This window comes from Saccopteryx leptura, chromosome 5, assembly GCF_036850995.1.
Source record: "Saccopteryx leptura isolate mSacLep1 chromosome 5, mSacLep1_pri_phased_curated, whole genome shotgun sequence".
Lineage (NCBI taxonomy): Eukaryota > Metazoa > Chordata > Mammalia > Chiroptera > Emballonuridae > Saccopteryx > Saccopteryx leptura.
Window position 1 is genome coordinate 189,846,948 of NC_089507.1, and position 17,169 is coordinate 189,864,116.

The following is a 17,169-nucleotide window of genomic DNA, read 5'->3' on the forward strand; positions in this document are numbered from 1 at the left end:
AGACAAGGAGTGAAAGTACAACTGAACGTATGTATAAACCAGATAATGATATATAGCTACTGCAGCAAATGGGAATGTCGTACAGTTGCTCTTTTCTGAAAGGTTCCCTTGGAATTCTAGCCAGCAGTTTTAACACAACAGCCTATTCACTGGCTTTGCTATGAATATCACCAATAAGATTCTAAGCAAGGTTCCTAGGGAGGGACCTTAAGCAAGGAAAACCTATAGATTAGAATTTTCCTATAAGAAATTCTCGTACAACTGTAGGACTACTCACTGGGTTGCTACTGTCTCCTGAGGTTCAACAGTGCAGTTCAAGAATCACTACAGGACAAAAGCAAAAGGAGAAGGAGCACTGAGTAGTCAAAATAATATTGGAAAAAAAAAACTAACCTGGAAGTCCCATATTTCATAATTTCAAAACTTACCACTAAGACCCCGGATTTCAACCAATGTGGCACTGGCATAAGGATAGGCATAAAGAGCATGAAGTAAAATTGAAAGTCAAGAAATAAACTGAGGCCCTGGTCAGTTGGCTCAGAAGTAGAGCGTCAGCCTGGCGTCCAGGAGTCCCAGGTTCGATTCCTGGCCAGGGCACACAGGAGAAGCGCCCATCTGCTTCTCCACCCCTCCCCCTCTCCTTCCTCTCTGTCTCTCTCTTCCCCTCCCGCAGCCAAGGCTCCATTGGAGCAAAGTTTGCCCGGGCGCTGAGGATGGCTCTGTGGCCTCTGCCTCAGGCACTAGAGTGGCTCTGATTGCGGCAGAGCGACGCCCCAAGATGGCAGAGCATCGCCCCCTGGTGGGCATGCCGGGTGGATCCTGGTCCAGCGCAAGCGGGAGTCTGTCTGATTGCCTCCCGGTTTCCAGCTTCGTAAAAATACAAAAAAAAAAAAAAGAGTAAGGGTTTTTTACATGAACTTGTGATTTCCACATTGGACAGCTGCCCAGGTGCCCACCTGAGAAAGAACCCTGATTACAGGTGCCATTTTAACCACCAGTTTGCTGAACTCAACAAAAAATTAGGTACCGGTTCTCCCAAACCGGTGTGAGCCAGCTGAGTCCCACTACTGCTAGAATCCTCCGAAATGTCACTTTGTCAGGTCCAGGGGGCAGAGCACCACTAGGTAGGAGCAGGTCCTTAAAGGGAAGACAGTGCCGTAGTACCTAGAGCCCCTCCATGCCAGTCTCTGCAGATCCTTTACTGCTTACACTTTACAGGAGAAGCAGCAGAGGGTACAGAGGTGAAGAAAGAGGCACGTTAGCTAGAAATTACTTCTGAGCCTCATGAACATCTCCCGGGAAGGAAAGTGGGAGTGAACATACTGAATACTGTATTTACAAAAAGACATCCTATGTATGCACCATCTCCCTGTAAATACCTCCCCAAACCAGTGGCACAGGTGATCAAGTGTGCCTTGTCCAGATGGGAAAACATGGCCTCAGGCTTCAGAGCTCCATGCTTCCCACCCTGCCACAGAGCATCCAGCCAGGTGAGAAATGGTAACAGTCACTAGGAGCATGGTTGGTTTTTCAGTAAACTTCTAATTGCTTGAGGGAAGTGGGTTGGACTTCTATTTTTCTGTTAGCTCAATAAGGACAGTTATAACATAGCTGCTATGAGAAACCACCCAAATTCTAGACCGTTGTATTATTATTTGAGGTGTATAAAAATACTACTGTTCTATCAGTTTCTTGCTGTTCATTTTCGCTGGGTATTGCCTTCCCCCAGCTACCTGAGAGCTTGTAGATCCACTTCTCCTCCCGCCCTCCGGGCAGGGTCGGTGGGTCACCTCAGCACTTTCACCCAGAGGCACTTGCGTCCTCAAACTGCTTTCTTCCTGCTTTTGTGACACTTGATTCTCCCCACAGGCCACAAAATATGGCAGGGAAGGAAGCAGCTGATCCGCGAGGTGGTTATGGCCAAGGTCACCGGCTGGTTTCTCTCCTGGGAGGGTTAATTTTAGTCCTCAGCCTCAGCAAGCTGCACAACCGCCACCCCCCCATCCCGAACAAGCAAAGACAAGGTGCCTCCTCCTCTTTTCCTTTCTGAAAACACAGGTAAGAACTTTTCAAACGCGGCAGTGTCCACCAGCTTTCCACATTTTATTGATCAGAAAGAATAAAATAAGCAGAGGGCTAAACTGAACTTACTTTTTCCTCCTTATGAAGCACAGACCAAACAAAACAAACATTTCCAATGCGGGATTAAAAAGATCCCCGTTTTAGATCTGGAAAAGATTCAGGATGCCCGATTCAAAATGGAAGAACACGAGACATGTGAGGGGGACAGGAAATTCTGTCTTTGGAATAAGAAGTTCTGGCTGTCATGATCACAAGGGCTCTTGGGAAACAACACAACATAAGTGACTTTAATACCATAATGACCTCCACAGCAGCACACTCACCTGCTACATGTGAAAAGCCCAGTTGAAGAAACTAAGAAATTTAAGGGCAACAGCTAAAATGTTCTATGTTGTCCTGTTCATCCTTTGCTAGTTTCTTCAAATCTTTTGGGAAACAAGCAGGAACAAATCGCATCACTAAATCATACGTGTAAAAATTTGTGTTGAAACATTTTTTTTGAACTGAAATATAGCACAAGCCTTAAGCATCGCCTGAGTAGAAAACTGAAACTCCCTCCCCCAATAGATCTATAATTTTATGATCAATGTTTTCCTTCTCTAACCTTTAATTCTAAAAATAAAGTTGGTATTTTTTACGACAACCATATTCCCACCACTTTTTTAAAATTGATTTTAGAGAGGAGAGAGAGAGACAGACAGACAGACAGAGAAGAGGGGAGGAGCAGGAAGCATCAACTTCCATATGTGCCTTGACCAGGCAAGCCCAGGGTTTCAAACCAGTGACCCCAGTATTCCAGGTCGATGCTTTATCCACTATGCCACCACAGGTCAGGTGACCACTTAACTTTTTTGAATATCTAATCCTTTTTCCACTCCTTTATCTATCCATTGGCTCTTTTTAAAAGTGCATTTTATAGCAAATAACGTGCAGAATTCAGTACCTTTCATCTCCAAACAGTTACACCACTAGCATTTTAATCTTTTTTAGTTGAAGGTTATGACTTCACAAGAGGGAAAGAAAAGTAAATAAAATCTCACCATGCACCTAGTTTCAGGGCCCAGGCTAAGGGGAAGAAGACACGATTCCAGCAAAGGATGGAGATCTTCCTATCAACACCAGGAAGAAAATGATTTGGCAGAATGTTGCCTTAGCAACTGTTAGGAAAGTTGTCTTTCAACAGTCCTGGTGTTGGTCCCACACCTTTCCTCCTTCCTTCTAACCACCTTAATAAAAGAAGCTCAGTTGACCACAGAGACCAAGAAGTAGAGCAACAAAGAACCACTCTAGAAATGGAAAGACAGTGAGAAAAACCACGAAGTGGTCCAAGGTGGAGAATTTTCCCTTCTGAACAGGACACCGCTAAGTGCTAAGGTATGCCCCTTTTACTAAGAGGAGTAAAGGGTTAGAAAACTCCTCCTTTCCTTTGTTTTCACTTTTTTCTCTCTCTTGTCTCTCAATTCCTCCACAAATCAAGAATGGACATTTGAGGCTGGTGTGTGCCCACTGCTTGCAAATGCTCTAACAATCAAGACTAAGTGAATATAATGGAAGATAGATTAAGGCCCCGGGGTGGCCATTCATTGCCTAAGATGAAGATTTATATTTAGAGTTTCTTAGGGGCTGCCCATTCTAGCAAGAAGAAAGAGTCATTATGTAGAACAATGGTAGTCAACATGGTCCCTACCGCCCACTAGTAGGCATTCCAGCTTTCATGGTGGGCGGTAGCGGAGCAACCAAAGTATAAATAAAAAGACAGATTTAACTATAACAAGTTATTTTGTAAAGATTTATTCTGCCAAACATAGTGAAAATCCGACATAAAGTACTTGGTAAGTAATTATTTTTTTTTAATCTTTTTTTTTCTTTTTTTCTTTATTCATTTTTAAAGAGGAGAGAGAGAGGGAGAGAGAGAGAGAGACAGAGAGAGAGAAGGGGGGAGAAGCTGGAAGCATCAACTCCCATATGTGCCTTGACCAGGCAAGCCCAGGGTTTCGAACCGGCGACCTCAGCATTTCCAGGTCTATGCGTTATCCACTGTGCCACCACAGGTCAGGCGGTAAGTAATTATTATTATTATATGTTTTAACTTGCTGTAACTCTGCTTTATAAATTTTATAAAGTAAAATTACTTCCCTACTTTATAAATGACCATTACTGTGGAACCAGTGGGTGGTTAGAAAATTTTACTACTAACAGAGATACAGAAGTGGGCGGTAGATATAAAAAGGTTGACTACCCCTGGTGTAGAAGAATGTCCAAGAAGAAATGGTGGGTCCTCACTAGAGCATTCCAAAATGGCCAAAAGGAATGAGACCCATAGAGTAGTACAGTAGATCCACACTCTAGTCCTAGTGGCAGATGGCATTTCCAACATTCTCTTCATACAATGTGACTTTAACACTCCTGCCACTGAGAGGTGGGTTTTTAAGTATCCTTCCCCTTGATACGGGCGGGCTTGTGACTAACCTGTAACCAAATATCATGATGGAAATGATGCAGCATGACATCCAAGGTCAAGTAATAAATGACGTTGCTTCTGCCTTGTTGGCTGGAATAACCACACTGGAGTCACAGAAGCAATTTGACTGCCCTGAAGCAGCCATGCTGTGAGGAAGGCCACAATGGCTGGTGGAGAGAGCACGTGGAGAAACTCTGAGACTATGTTAAGAGAGTGAGAGTGGAGCCAGTTGTCAGCTGCTCCAACCTCATGCCTTTTCAGCCTCAGATGCCATCTGAGTGCAGCTGCATGAAACGCCCCAACCAGAACTGCCGGACAGAGATTGTCCCAAACCCCTAACTCAGAGAATAAGTAGGCAGCAAAAAAGTGACTGTTGTTGTTTCAAGTCACCACATTTTGGACTGATTTCTTTAAACAATAATAACTAAAACAGACTCAACATATAACTGGATCATGATGACACTTCATATACTGCAAAATCCAAAACTTTGAGCCTGGGGTCAATCTAGCTACTAACTAACTAACTACCCTTCTTATTGTGTATTTCTCACTCCAGCCACATCAAGTGTACATGCGAATACCCCAACTTTTTTAGAACCTTCTCCCACAACTCATATTATATATATATAATTATATATATACACACACACATATACATATATATTTCTATTGTTTAAGATGTCCTCCTTTCCAATTTAAGCCTGACCTCTGGTGGCACAGTGGATAAAGCGTCAACCTGGGAACACTGAGGTTGCCGGTTCAAAACCCTGCACTTGTCTGGTCAAGGCATATATGGGAGTTGATGCTTCCTGTTCCTCCCCCCTTTCTCTCTCTCTCTCTCTCTCTCTCTCTCTCTCTCTTTCTCTCTCTCTCCCTCCCTCCCTCCTCTCTAAAATGAATAAATAAAAAAAGAAACATAGTTTAAAAAAAGATGCCCTCCTTTCCAATTTAAAATTTTTCCACATTTTACCCTTCACTGAAGACACACTTTCTTCCAAAAAGTAACCCTAGAATTCTGCACTCCTGAGGGTTACCAGTGACATCTCAGCTGTAAAATTCAATCATCTAAACCATAATTCATGACCCTGACTGGCTTGCTCAGTGGTAAGAGCATCAACCCAGCGTGTGGAAGTCCCAGGTTCGATTCCTGGTCAGGGCACACAGAAGAAGTGACTATCTGCTTCTCCACCCCTCCTCCTCCCCTTCTCTCATTCCTTCTCTCTTTCTTCCACTCCCGCAGCCATGGCTTGATTGATATGGGCATGTTGGCTCTGGGTACTGAGAATGGTTCCATGGAGCTTCTGCCTCAGGTGCTAAAAATAGCTCAGTTGCAGCATCTGCCTAGATGGGCAGAGCATCAGCCCCAAATCAGGGTTGCAGGGTAGATCCTGGTTGGAGCACATGCAGGAGTCTGTCTATCTCTCCTCCTTTCACTTAAATTTTAAAAAGTAAAACAAAATAAAATAAATCATAATTCATTCCTACAGGGTATTAAGTTCAAAATACAAGTAGTAATGGCTCATCAAGGACAGATGAGCTCACTTTCTTTGGACATGTGCTGCCTCATTTCCTTACTGAGTAGAGTCACCGAGCTGGGAGATTCAGGAGTGTAGACAAAAAGTCTCATCTCAAAGGAAGCAAGCCCCTTACCAGAGTTTCTCTATAGTATTCTGAATGTGCACTGTCCAAACAATGTGACTAGTCAAGTGTAACTTCTGAGCATTTGGAATATGGTGAGTCTGAACTGAGATCTGTTATAAATATAAAACATACATCAGAAAAATGTAAAAAGAAAAAATGTAAAATTCATTAAGAATGGTGAAATGATAATAATTAGGTAGGCTAGGCTAAATATACTACTGTATTAACATTAATTTCAACTGTGATCTTGGACTTCCTGGCTTCTAGCTCAGGGAGCTGTAACAAACCTATTTCTTTTACCTTTTTAATGAGGCTACAAGAACATTTTAAATTGGACATGCTGCTCACAGGATATTTCTACAGGACCACACTTTCATTCTCTACTGAATTAAAGGTGCTTTGTCTCTTTTTTCAGGGCACTGAAATAATTATCATGATGACATTTATATTAAAAAAGCTTTGAAATGTCAGAGGTTATTTTTTTATTTATTTTTTGGTAACTAACATATAGAGAAATTCTATGCGCTGAAAAATTACCTAGGTGTCTCTGCAACTGCAATCACTTTAGGACTTAGATATTTGAAACAGTAGCTCATCACCTTCTCAAAGGAAGAAAATTAATGTATACGGCGTCTGAGAGTGCTTAACGTACCCCAGGAAATGGTCGATGGGATGAAAATGTGCTTGTGGTGGTCAACAGCGAGTGGAATGGCGTGTGGCTAGGTAGAGCACACACTTCAATGTCCTCTCCAGATACCACGGGTCCCTTTTAACTGGGCCGGGTGCTCATCTCCCAGCGTTTATGTGCTTTGTCTCTAAGAGAGGGCACGGGCAAGTTTCCTAAGAGAAACACCCTGGAATTATGAGAGCTGTTTCCCCTGCAGGTGCCAAGAGTCAAGGGCTCCCAGGTTTACAGCTCCTCTCACCAGGCCACAGCTCATGGCTGATACAAGAATGGGAAAGCCCACTCCCTCGCTTTGAGCCGAGCAAACTGAATCTCAGGCCAATTATGCTCCAGAGCTCCGCCAGGAGTCAGTGTGAAGCAGGGATTTTACTCAACTCATCCCTCGGCTTGGATTTTCCCCTTTCCTTCCCCAAGTCATTAGGTTCTCCTGGGAGGCCCGCTGCCTTAATCCTCATCTCAGGTCTACTTCTTGGACCTCAACCCAAGACTCTTGTCATACAAGCATAAAAGCTTCTAGAATACATCACAGTTTACAATAACTGAACTATTCACAGTTCAATAAGAAACTTCTTTGTTCCTGGAGATCACTGCAGTAGCCCAAAGGGTAGGTCTCAGATCTAGAAAACCGGTGCTAATGCCCACACCACACATGTATCTCTAGGTGTGAGAGTCATCAGGATAGTGTGTAAGCCCAGTGTGGAGGTCAGAAGAAAGAGAATCCAACATTAAAATTTGCTGAGCATCATCCCTTTCAGTGATATTATAAATTCTGTACATAATCCATTATTTAATAAAAAACAATTCATAACCATTTTAAAAGGAAGCACTCCCAACATTAAACTTTTTTTTTCAAAAGAGTAATACATCTTCTAAATTGAAATATTACAGGACAGAAGGTATCAAAGATTGTTTTTTTGGCTTTTCATGAAACTTGAAGGTAGCCTTTGGTTTGATGAGATTTATAAACTCGTCTTTACCAAGAGTAATTTTGAAACTAGAAATATAAGGGTGAGGATAATTCATCCAAATAAATCACTTTATTCTTTATATAAATACTTCTTATTCTAGGAATTTATGGCCTAACAATGATAAAAAGCTAAGATGAATGTGACAGAAATAAACAAGATCTAAAATACACTTTTTGCCATTACAGAAATTAAAATACATTCTGAATGTCTATTACGGATATAACAGTCCTAAAATAACCACTTGGAACTAATGTACAGTACACTGTTAGAATCAGAGGGAAATATAGCAGGTGTTCAACACAACCAGAAAAGCTTGATTTCACTGTTCCAGATGTTTCCAATTTTGAGTACAAGAAGACATTAAAAAAGAATCAGATTTCAGTTCAATATAAAAAAAAAACCCTCAAAATACAAGATATCCAACAACATAAAGTTGCTAGAGAGGGCTGTTTTGATTTTTAAGAGAGGGCAAAGAGAACTAGGTAGGCTAGAATTCTCCCTTTGGGAGGAGGCTAAGACTAACACAAAGACGGCAATCAGCAACCTGGTGATTCGCGGGCACTAGGTCCAATCAGGTCCCATTAGTTGTGAGGAGCGAAGAGAAACCCACATACTCTTAGCTGTCCCAGGACCTGATCCACCCAAGGTCCTTGTAAAATCAAAAGCATGGGCCTGACCTGTGGTGGCGCAGTGGGATAAAGCGTCAACCTGGAAATGCTGAGGTCGCCGGTTTGAAACCCTGGGCTTGCCTGGTCAAGGCACATATGGGAGTTGATGCTTCCAGCTCCTCCCCCCTTCTCTCTCTCTCTGTCTCTCCTTTCTCTCCCTCTCTGCTCTCTAAAAATGAATAAATAAATAAAAATCATGGTATTTATACCACTTACTATGAGTTTTTCATGGAACTTAAAATGTTAAACAAACAACTTCTAAGCTCCGGTTTTGGAGTTTTATTATTATTATTTTTTGAACACTTGAATCAAGTGTTTATTTTTACTAAGCATGCAATTCTTAATAGGAATCATTTATAGCACAGCTGATGGAAAATGACATATTTGTACGGATAATACAACTACCATGAAGAGAACGTGGGAAGTCCAGAAAAATATAATAAAAAAAAAAACCCTCAAGAAAGAAAAAAAAAAAGATGTCACATCTATACTAATTTAAAGACCCTAAAGAATTACTCAGCTATCATCTCCTCCTCCAACTTTGGCTGCCTGTTAAAACATGGTTTATGAATCATCCTTGGAGAACAGGAAAATATAATGCACTTGACTAAAAATAGGTAGGAACATTCGATAATAAATCTCCTTTCCTGATATTCTTGGGTCATCAAATACTGATTACTGAGAGAAGTGTGATTTTTTTTCATGCCTTACAGAAAGGCCAGAAGGAAATCAGCCCTGGGTCCTGTCAGAAGGTACAAGAGTGTCTGACCTGACAGTCACTCAGGGAAGAAAATCACATTGATTTTAAATGCCTGGGGACCTGGAGCTCACCTGTCAGAATAAACAGTGAGGTTGCTGCTTATCTTTTTCATGTGATCACTATGAAATGAGTCCTTATCCCTTGAAGTAAGAAATGATACATAGTCTTTTTTTTTTTTTTTTTTACTTACAACAGAAATTAGAGAATAGCAATTTGATGAAACAGTCAGACAAGAACAATCTCTCAGATTCACTAGGATTCTGGCTCCAGCATAAAGCATTGGTAAGTTATAGTTCATAACTAAAAACTGTCCACATAAAGATATTTCCGTTTCCCATCTTAGGGTCCCTTCAAAGGTTTGTTACATGGAACTGTGGAGGGGCAACCGGGAGAATTGATTTACGTCATGTCGTGGATAGTTCACACAAAACGAACGGTGGATTCTGCCTGGCAATCAATGTAGTGAATTTTCACATCTGTGGGAATCTTCCTAAACAGATTCTGCACAGAACTGAACACAAATCATACATTTCCCTGCAGAAAGAACAGCAGAGAACAGTAACATAGATAATACCTGATGCTTACTTACTAGATGCGGGTGAGATTACCACAGAGGACAAGGAGAAAAATCGAGTAAAATGTGAAGTGCCCAAGGTTGGTGGAATGAATAACGTTGGGTCTAGAAAATGCCAGGAGACCAATGCTCCATCACATGAAATTTTGAGCGGCATTTCACATGAGACATCAGCATGAAGGGATTCATTCTACAGGCTGAAAGTTCTGGAACCCCACGATGAGCAGCTCTTTACCACAGCGGACAGAATACTCACCAGAAGGCTCGGGACCAGCCGCAGGTGCCGCCTGCTTAGTCAAGCTCACGGTGCCGTCCACTGTGCCGATCTCTGTGAAGCAAGCAGACACAGACCAGAGAAAAGTCCATTTAAAGAACTTTCAGAAATCTCATGGAAAGAAACAGCCCTTCACACTTCAAAATCAGAATCTATGATGTTTTTATAAGAATACATCAGAAAGACACATTAGTAAATTAGAGGCATCCGTGTCTAAATGGATAACGAAGACATACAGTCATTAAATCAGAAATATTACTGCTATGCCCAGCCTATAAGGTTCAGATAGCCTCTCTACCAAGCTGATCTGCAATTCAACTTCTTAACCTATCAAAAAAAGCAGTAATTGAACAGCACGGCATTCTAAAATCTTCTAAAATTACATAGAATGATCTTTTCCTGATGAATGGTACAATGCTCTCAGATGAATCGTAACTGTAAGAGACAGTTTGCCTTTTTAAAGAAGAACGGTTCTGAAAAGGAAAGAGTTAAAATGAAATGCCTTTATCTACAAAGAGTCATTTTTATGTGTATTTTTATACTGACGTTGTTTATGTAAATTCTGGATTTGCCATTGATTTCTATTTGTTTGAAATTTAGATTTCAAGACCTTTCCAAGACGGGGTGGGGATTTAGGAGTTCTAGGAGGTACATAGAAGTAAGAGGAAGCCCTTTTGCATTCAAGAAGGTAGAGGTAGAAAAAATGGCAATTGAGACATAGGAAAATGCTATCTATAAAATCTGAATTGACATGTGAAGGTCATTATCTATGTAAGGATATATCTACAGGAAGATCCCAGGTAGAATGGTATACCCCCACACTGCAAGACAACACTGTTGAACAGAAAAAAGTGAACCTGGATCTTTATAGATAGATATGGAAAAAAATTCAAAGTCTTAGTTTTAACTTTTTAAAACACAAGTAGTATACTAACATGTATACTATGACCCACTCTGCTAAAACAAATCTCACTAATCTATACACACAGTCACAACATTTTTGTTTGTTTGTTTTTTGTTTTTATTTAGTGAGAGGAGGGGAGGCAGAGACAGACTCCTGCATGCACCCCAACCGGGATCCACTGAGCAAGCCCACTAGGGGGCAATGTTCTGCCCATCTGGGGCCTTTGCTCTATTGCAACTAGAGCCATTTTTTAGCAACTGAGGCAGAGGCCATAGAGCCATCCTCAGTGCCCGGGGCCAACTTGCCTGGGGCCAATTTACTCAAATAGAACCATGGCTGTAGGAGGGGAAGAAAAGAGAGAGAGAGAGAGAGAGAGAGAGAGAGAGAGGCGAGAGGGGGAGGGGGAGGGGAGGGGAGGCAGATAGTCACTTCTCTTGTGTGCCCTGACTAGGAATCAAACCCGGGACATCCACAGGCCAGGCTGGCACTCTACCACTGAGCCAACTGACCAGGGTGAACACTGTATTATGCAAAAACATATCTAAATAACAAGAAACTTGGATGCAGCTGTTTCTTAAGAACTTGTCTTGAGGGGACATAAAAAAGGCCTTTGCATTTTAACCTAACATTTAAATATTCTCTAATATTTTACCATGAAACCTATTTTATAATTGAAATTAAAAAAGAAAAAAATCCAGTTCATCTCAAACTCTCCATAGAAAGGAACATTTCATTTTAAACACAATTAGAGAATATAAAAGCATCATCGACACTTACTTTACTGATTTGGTGACTATTTACTAAGGCCCAGGCTCTAAGCATGGATTGCATCATATTTATTTTAATCCACATAAAACTCTGAAGTGTATGTACTTTGATTGTTCCCACTTTAGAGAAGAGAGAAGTGAGAAGTCCACACAGAGCTGGCATTCACACCCAGACATCTGGACCCATGTGTAGCCTTCATGGCATTTACCATATTTGCAATATTACATTTCTATTTGTAATGATATATGAATATGAGTCTATAGATTCCATGAAGACAAGGGCTATTTGTGTATTAAAAACTATTATGTGCGTTCCCAGCTCCTAGCAAAATGCCTAGCATATGGTAAGTGCTCAACAAATCTTTGTTGAAGGGGTGAATAATGAAGTGCTCCCCCTAGAGCTGGGAAGCTGAACTACACCACTGTTTTATACCACTTAGGCTGTGAAACCAGCCAGAGTTCCAAAATGGCTCAGTGATTAATCACCCTGCCATACTGTACTCCTTATTTTGAGAAGTATTTGCTGCCCAAGTCTTTCTGCGACTACAAACTCAAAGACTGGATACATATTTCCCCTTTCCTTCTCTAAGTCTCCAGTGACTGTCCCACATAAAACTGATGCATTTTTTCCATAAACCTTTCTAATTCTGTGCATGACCAAAATATTGCAACATTTTGGGAAGCCAATATTGAAGTACTCAACTACAGAGAAGTGAGGCCGTATAAACAGTTTGGCACAAGCTATTTAAATGCCTCCTGGCATTTTAGTGGGCAAACTTCTGTAACTGACGTGGTGCTATAGTTACACAGGGTGGGCAAAAAGTAGGTTTACAGTTGTTTGTATGGAGAACATTATACAAGAATCAATAAATAACAAGGCAAGACTAAACTGTGTTTTGTGTACTCACAAATGTAAATGCACTTTTGCCCCACCCTGTATATACCAACCACAAAAGGATAAGCATTGAACGCCCCACCAAAAATATTTAACATTGAGATTTTGTTTTCAATTGAAGAATAACTGGGCAAGACAGAACTATAACCGAGGTCATTTCACTCTGCTCTCTGACTGAACGTGAAGATTATTGTTCTGTAAACAAACAGAACATTAGAGAACAGCTATGTCTGTGAGGCTGTGCAGTGTAATGAACCCCTTAAGTCCTCGGTGGCCTAAATCAGTCACCATTTATTTTGGTTCACGAGGCAGTCTCAAGTTTGCAAGAATGGCAGGAGGCAAGGTCTCAACGGGCAAGACGTTTTGGTGGGATCTCTGCTGTGTCCCACATACTGTCAGAGCATAGTGTTTGGCAAAGCAAGTCACGTGGCCAACTCTAGATTCAAAGGATGGAGAAAGAGTCCCACCTCTTGATGGGACATTGCACACTGTAAGGGTGTGAAGGCAGGGAGGCAGACTTCCCCACTCATGATTTATGGGAAGATACTTTACAGTTTATTATTTATGGAATAGTTTACATGTAAAATACAGCTATTTTGCATGGAGAGAAAATATATACTGAGTGTACATTAGCACTTAACTTCTACTTATAGGAAAGGGCATTCGTTTTCTATTGAACTTAAGTATATCATAATATATAGTTATTTGTAGCAATGTTACCATACTACTGTAGTGATTTACCAGATATATCTCCTTTTTAAATAAACATATTTAAGTGAAAAGGAAGAGTGATAAGTTCAGGTGGAAGACAGATTTAGCCAAATCCATAAACGTGACTCACAGATAACCCAAGTTTAGAATGCACTGGACTAGTGCATTCATTGCAAACTGCTTGAATAAGCATGCAGATCACCCAGGTATCTGGTTGAAATGTGGATTCTGGTCTGAGACAAGTCTGACGTGAGACTGAAGACTCCTGCACCTCTAACCAGCTCCTAGGTGATACCGACGCTGCAGGTTCCACAGCACACTCTGCGGAGCACGCACGTGGCAGAAAGTCAAACATCTGACAACAAGATAGTGCCCAGACTAATCATTTACCAGCTGTGTGGTCTCAAGCAACTGCCTTCTCTCTGCAACGGCCTCGTCTTTAAAATGCAGGCGATGCTGATATTAGGACCCGTCTCAGATGCCTGCATCGGGGTGAAATGAGGGGAGACGTGCCAGGCATGCAGGACAGTACCCACCATCAAAAAGGGCTCAGTTTCCACCTGGTTCTCCCCATAGTTAATGAGTTCCAAAACAGTCCTTCAAAAATGGCATTGTAGGTTCAAAAACATCAACGGGTGGGCCAAAGTACATTATGCGAGCACAGATGGCACCCAGTCACAACATTCAAAGTCATAGGTTCTTAGAATCAATCACGTTTCTACCAATGCAATCACATTTGGCATCCTCACATATGGTATGAACCTGTTTATGTCCCCCAATGTTACTCAACAAATAGTTACTGAGCATCCACTGTGTGCTACACACTGTTCTTGGCTCTGAAAATACAACAGTGAACAAGGCATAGAAAGCCCTGGGTCCTCACCAAGCCCACCCCCTCCAGTTCTCTCAGTCTCCCAAACTGCTCACATAGCTCACTCCTCCAGCCTGCACCAAAGGAGCAAGAGGCTATTCACCTGGCCACGTACATGTTCACACATCCCCTTGGCCATCTTTCCAAGTTTGCGCTGCTATTAACAGTTCCTAATGGGAGATTTCATGTAATGCCCGGGAGCTTCCGTTCCCCACAGCTCCCACCCTTCTAGTTACTTCCACTCGGACAACTCCCTTTCCTTCATTCTCCTGTTTGGCCCCCTCTCCCCCTCCCCACCACTGAGTTCATGAGCCCTAAATAAAAGGCATCGTCACCAACAATTACAAGCATGGAAGGAAGTTGATGCCACCTTCCTATCCCGAGTAATTTTTTCCTTTACCGCCATGCAATAAATAACCCGCTGGTGAGCAATTTCACCGTTTGTTTGCACCTTCCCAAGTCTAAGACTGCCAGTTTGAGAAACTACTCTAAATCTGCCCAGAAAAGGCACAGCTCCTGTATCTGTCACTCCTGCGGCTTACCGGTGCTACAATGTGTAACTGGGAGCTCCTTATGGGAGCTTGTTATGAGTTATCTTATGGATTTTCCCCCTCTAAGTAATGGTGATGGCTTTGCAATTACTCACCCACATTCTTTGCCTGGTTTCCCACGTGTATTGGTTTTCTATGGCAGCATGAAAAACTGCCACAAACTTCCTGGCTCAGAAACAACACACACTTATTAGCTCAGAGTACAATAGGTCAGAAGTCTAGTGCCAATGCTGGGTTCTCTGTCCAGTATCTTAAAAGGCTAAAATCAAGGGGTCTGCTAGGCGTCCACCTTTCCGGAGACTGAGAAATTATCTGCTTTCAAGTTCAGGCAGGTTATTGGCAAGTGTTACTTCCTAGTGGTCAAAGGGTTAGAACCCGTTTCCTTAAAAGAGCCACTCTCAGGTCCTAGATGCCAACCACACTCCTTGTCACATGCCCCCACCTTCCTCAAAGCCAGTGATGGAGAATCTCTCTTCTACGGAATGCCTCTCTCTCTTTGAATCTCATTCTTTAGTCCCTTTTAGGAGCTTAGCTGATTAGGACAGGCCCACCAGAGATAAGTTCTCATTGTTAAAGTCAAGTGTGCCATGCAGGAGTGACATCCCATTATAGTCACAGTGCTGGATTATACAGGGTGTGCATACCAGGCGATGGGAGTCCTGGGGCCATCTTCAAATTCTAACCTTTCTCCACTGATTATACAGTGCAAGCTGGTAGCCATACATATATGCATTAGAGTCAAACTGATCTGGCCCATGTCCAAGGCCAAGAGGTGAGTGGGGCTGAGGCCAGGTCAAGGGGTGTGTTTCTATAATTTGCATAAAGACACCCTATATTCCAGCAGCCTCCTTGTCCAAGGGAGCCTAACAAATCCTCTTAGAAATAATAACCCAGGGCCTGACCTGTGGTGGCGCAGTGGGATAAAGCATCGACCTGGAACATTGAGATTGCCGGTTCGAAACCTTGGGCTTGCCTGGTCAAGGCACATATGGGAGTTGATGCTTCCTGCTCCTCCCCCTTCTCTCTCTCTCTCTCTCTCTCTCTCTCTCTCTCTTTCTCTCTCACACCTCTCTCTCTCTAAAAATCAATAAATAAAATTTTAAAAATCTTTATAAGAAAATAATAATAATAATAATAACCCAGGTACTCCTGTCCCTGCTATGTTTTGATTTAGAAGGTGAGAGGGAAAGACATAATTGATTTCTTTTTTTCCTCTCTCTTTTTTATACTTTCCAAACAAATTACCATTATCTTACATTTTGGAATTGAGAGATTATGAAAAGATGGGAACAAAGCAAAAGCTAACACTAGAAAAGCAAAGAAGAAAAACCACAGGTTCCCTTTCCTATTGCAGAGAAAAAAAAGAGCCTTCCCCTAGGTAATGAGAAAGGACAGATGGGTAGTTCAGTAACCAACCCCCAGCCCAAGGGGAGCAGCATGGTGCTGGGGTGCCCCCAGGTACAGTCTCATAGACACCAAGAAGCCCAGGCTAAGCACTGATAGTAATAGATGATTGGAGGTGAGGGTGGGGTGGGCGGGGAACACAATATTATGCCCTGACATTTGCATTACAAACCTGCTTTTAATGACTCATAGCAACAACCAGGTTGGACAAGCCCACGTCTCAAGTAGCATTTACCTGGTGATCTTTTCTGGTCCTTCCAGGCCTGACAGAGGACTGTCACCGTGCCAGATCCCTCTGTGGGAGGAGGTGACAGACAACTACTATACTTGAATCAGTCCTCTTTGTGCTCTTCTATTGGTTCTATTTCAGCTCCAGTGTCCTGATGGTCATATAGCGAAATGACAGAACTTGACCTTTATTTTATCAGAAAACCTCCCTTTTGTCTGATGCTTTGTGATGTTGCTTGTTTTGGGTCTTGGTTTTTATCAAATTTTATTTGTCTGAATTTCTCACGCTCCAGACTTTGTCTTAAACTTGCCATGCCTGGCAGTGAGGACACTCAGCCCTGTCTGAGATCAGACATACGCCTCCAGGTCCCGGCTGCCTCAGGTCCCAGCTATCCCTCAGAACGTTCAAGCAGGGTCTTAGTTTCAGACACTTGGATCTGTGCCAGCTCAGGTAATTATCCTCTGCTTACCTAATTTCCCCAGGCAATTGTAATTGAAAATGGTATTATCCTGTGTACTTCAGTTCTGATCTGCTCTGCACTGTCCCTGTGTCCTGCTTCTCTCTTCCACGATAAGCTAACTGAGCTGGATTCTTTTGAAGCTTATGTAGAAAAAAAAAATTTTTTTTTGAATCTCCCAAGTGGGAAAAATATCAGATAAATAAGAGCCTTTTAATTAGCCTCAAACCAGGGGACTGATACCATTGGCACTGGTTGTAAGACAGC

The 17,169-nt window shown here is 42.1% G+C and overlaps 1 protein-coding gene across 7 annotated transcripts in view; it reads right to left on the reverse strand.

Moving 5' to 3' along the window:
- PLCB4 (phospholipase C beta 4) overlaps nucleotides 1-17,169 on the reverse strand; it is a 385,287-nt gene that overhangs the window by 222,378 nt on the left and 145,740 nt on the right. For 5 of the 7 annotated variants that reach the window (XM_066387163.1, XM_066387161.1, XM_066387162.1 and 2 more), the window contains one exon: nucleotides 10,096-10,167. The exons of the other annotated variants lie outside the window; for them this stretch is intronic. The gene's annotated coding sequence lies outside the window, so the exon portion shown is untranslated. The remainder of the gene's footprint in view (nucleotides 1-10,095; nucleotides 10,168-17,169) is intronic. 7 annotated transcript variants of the gene reach the window in all.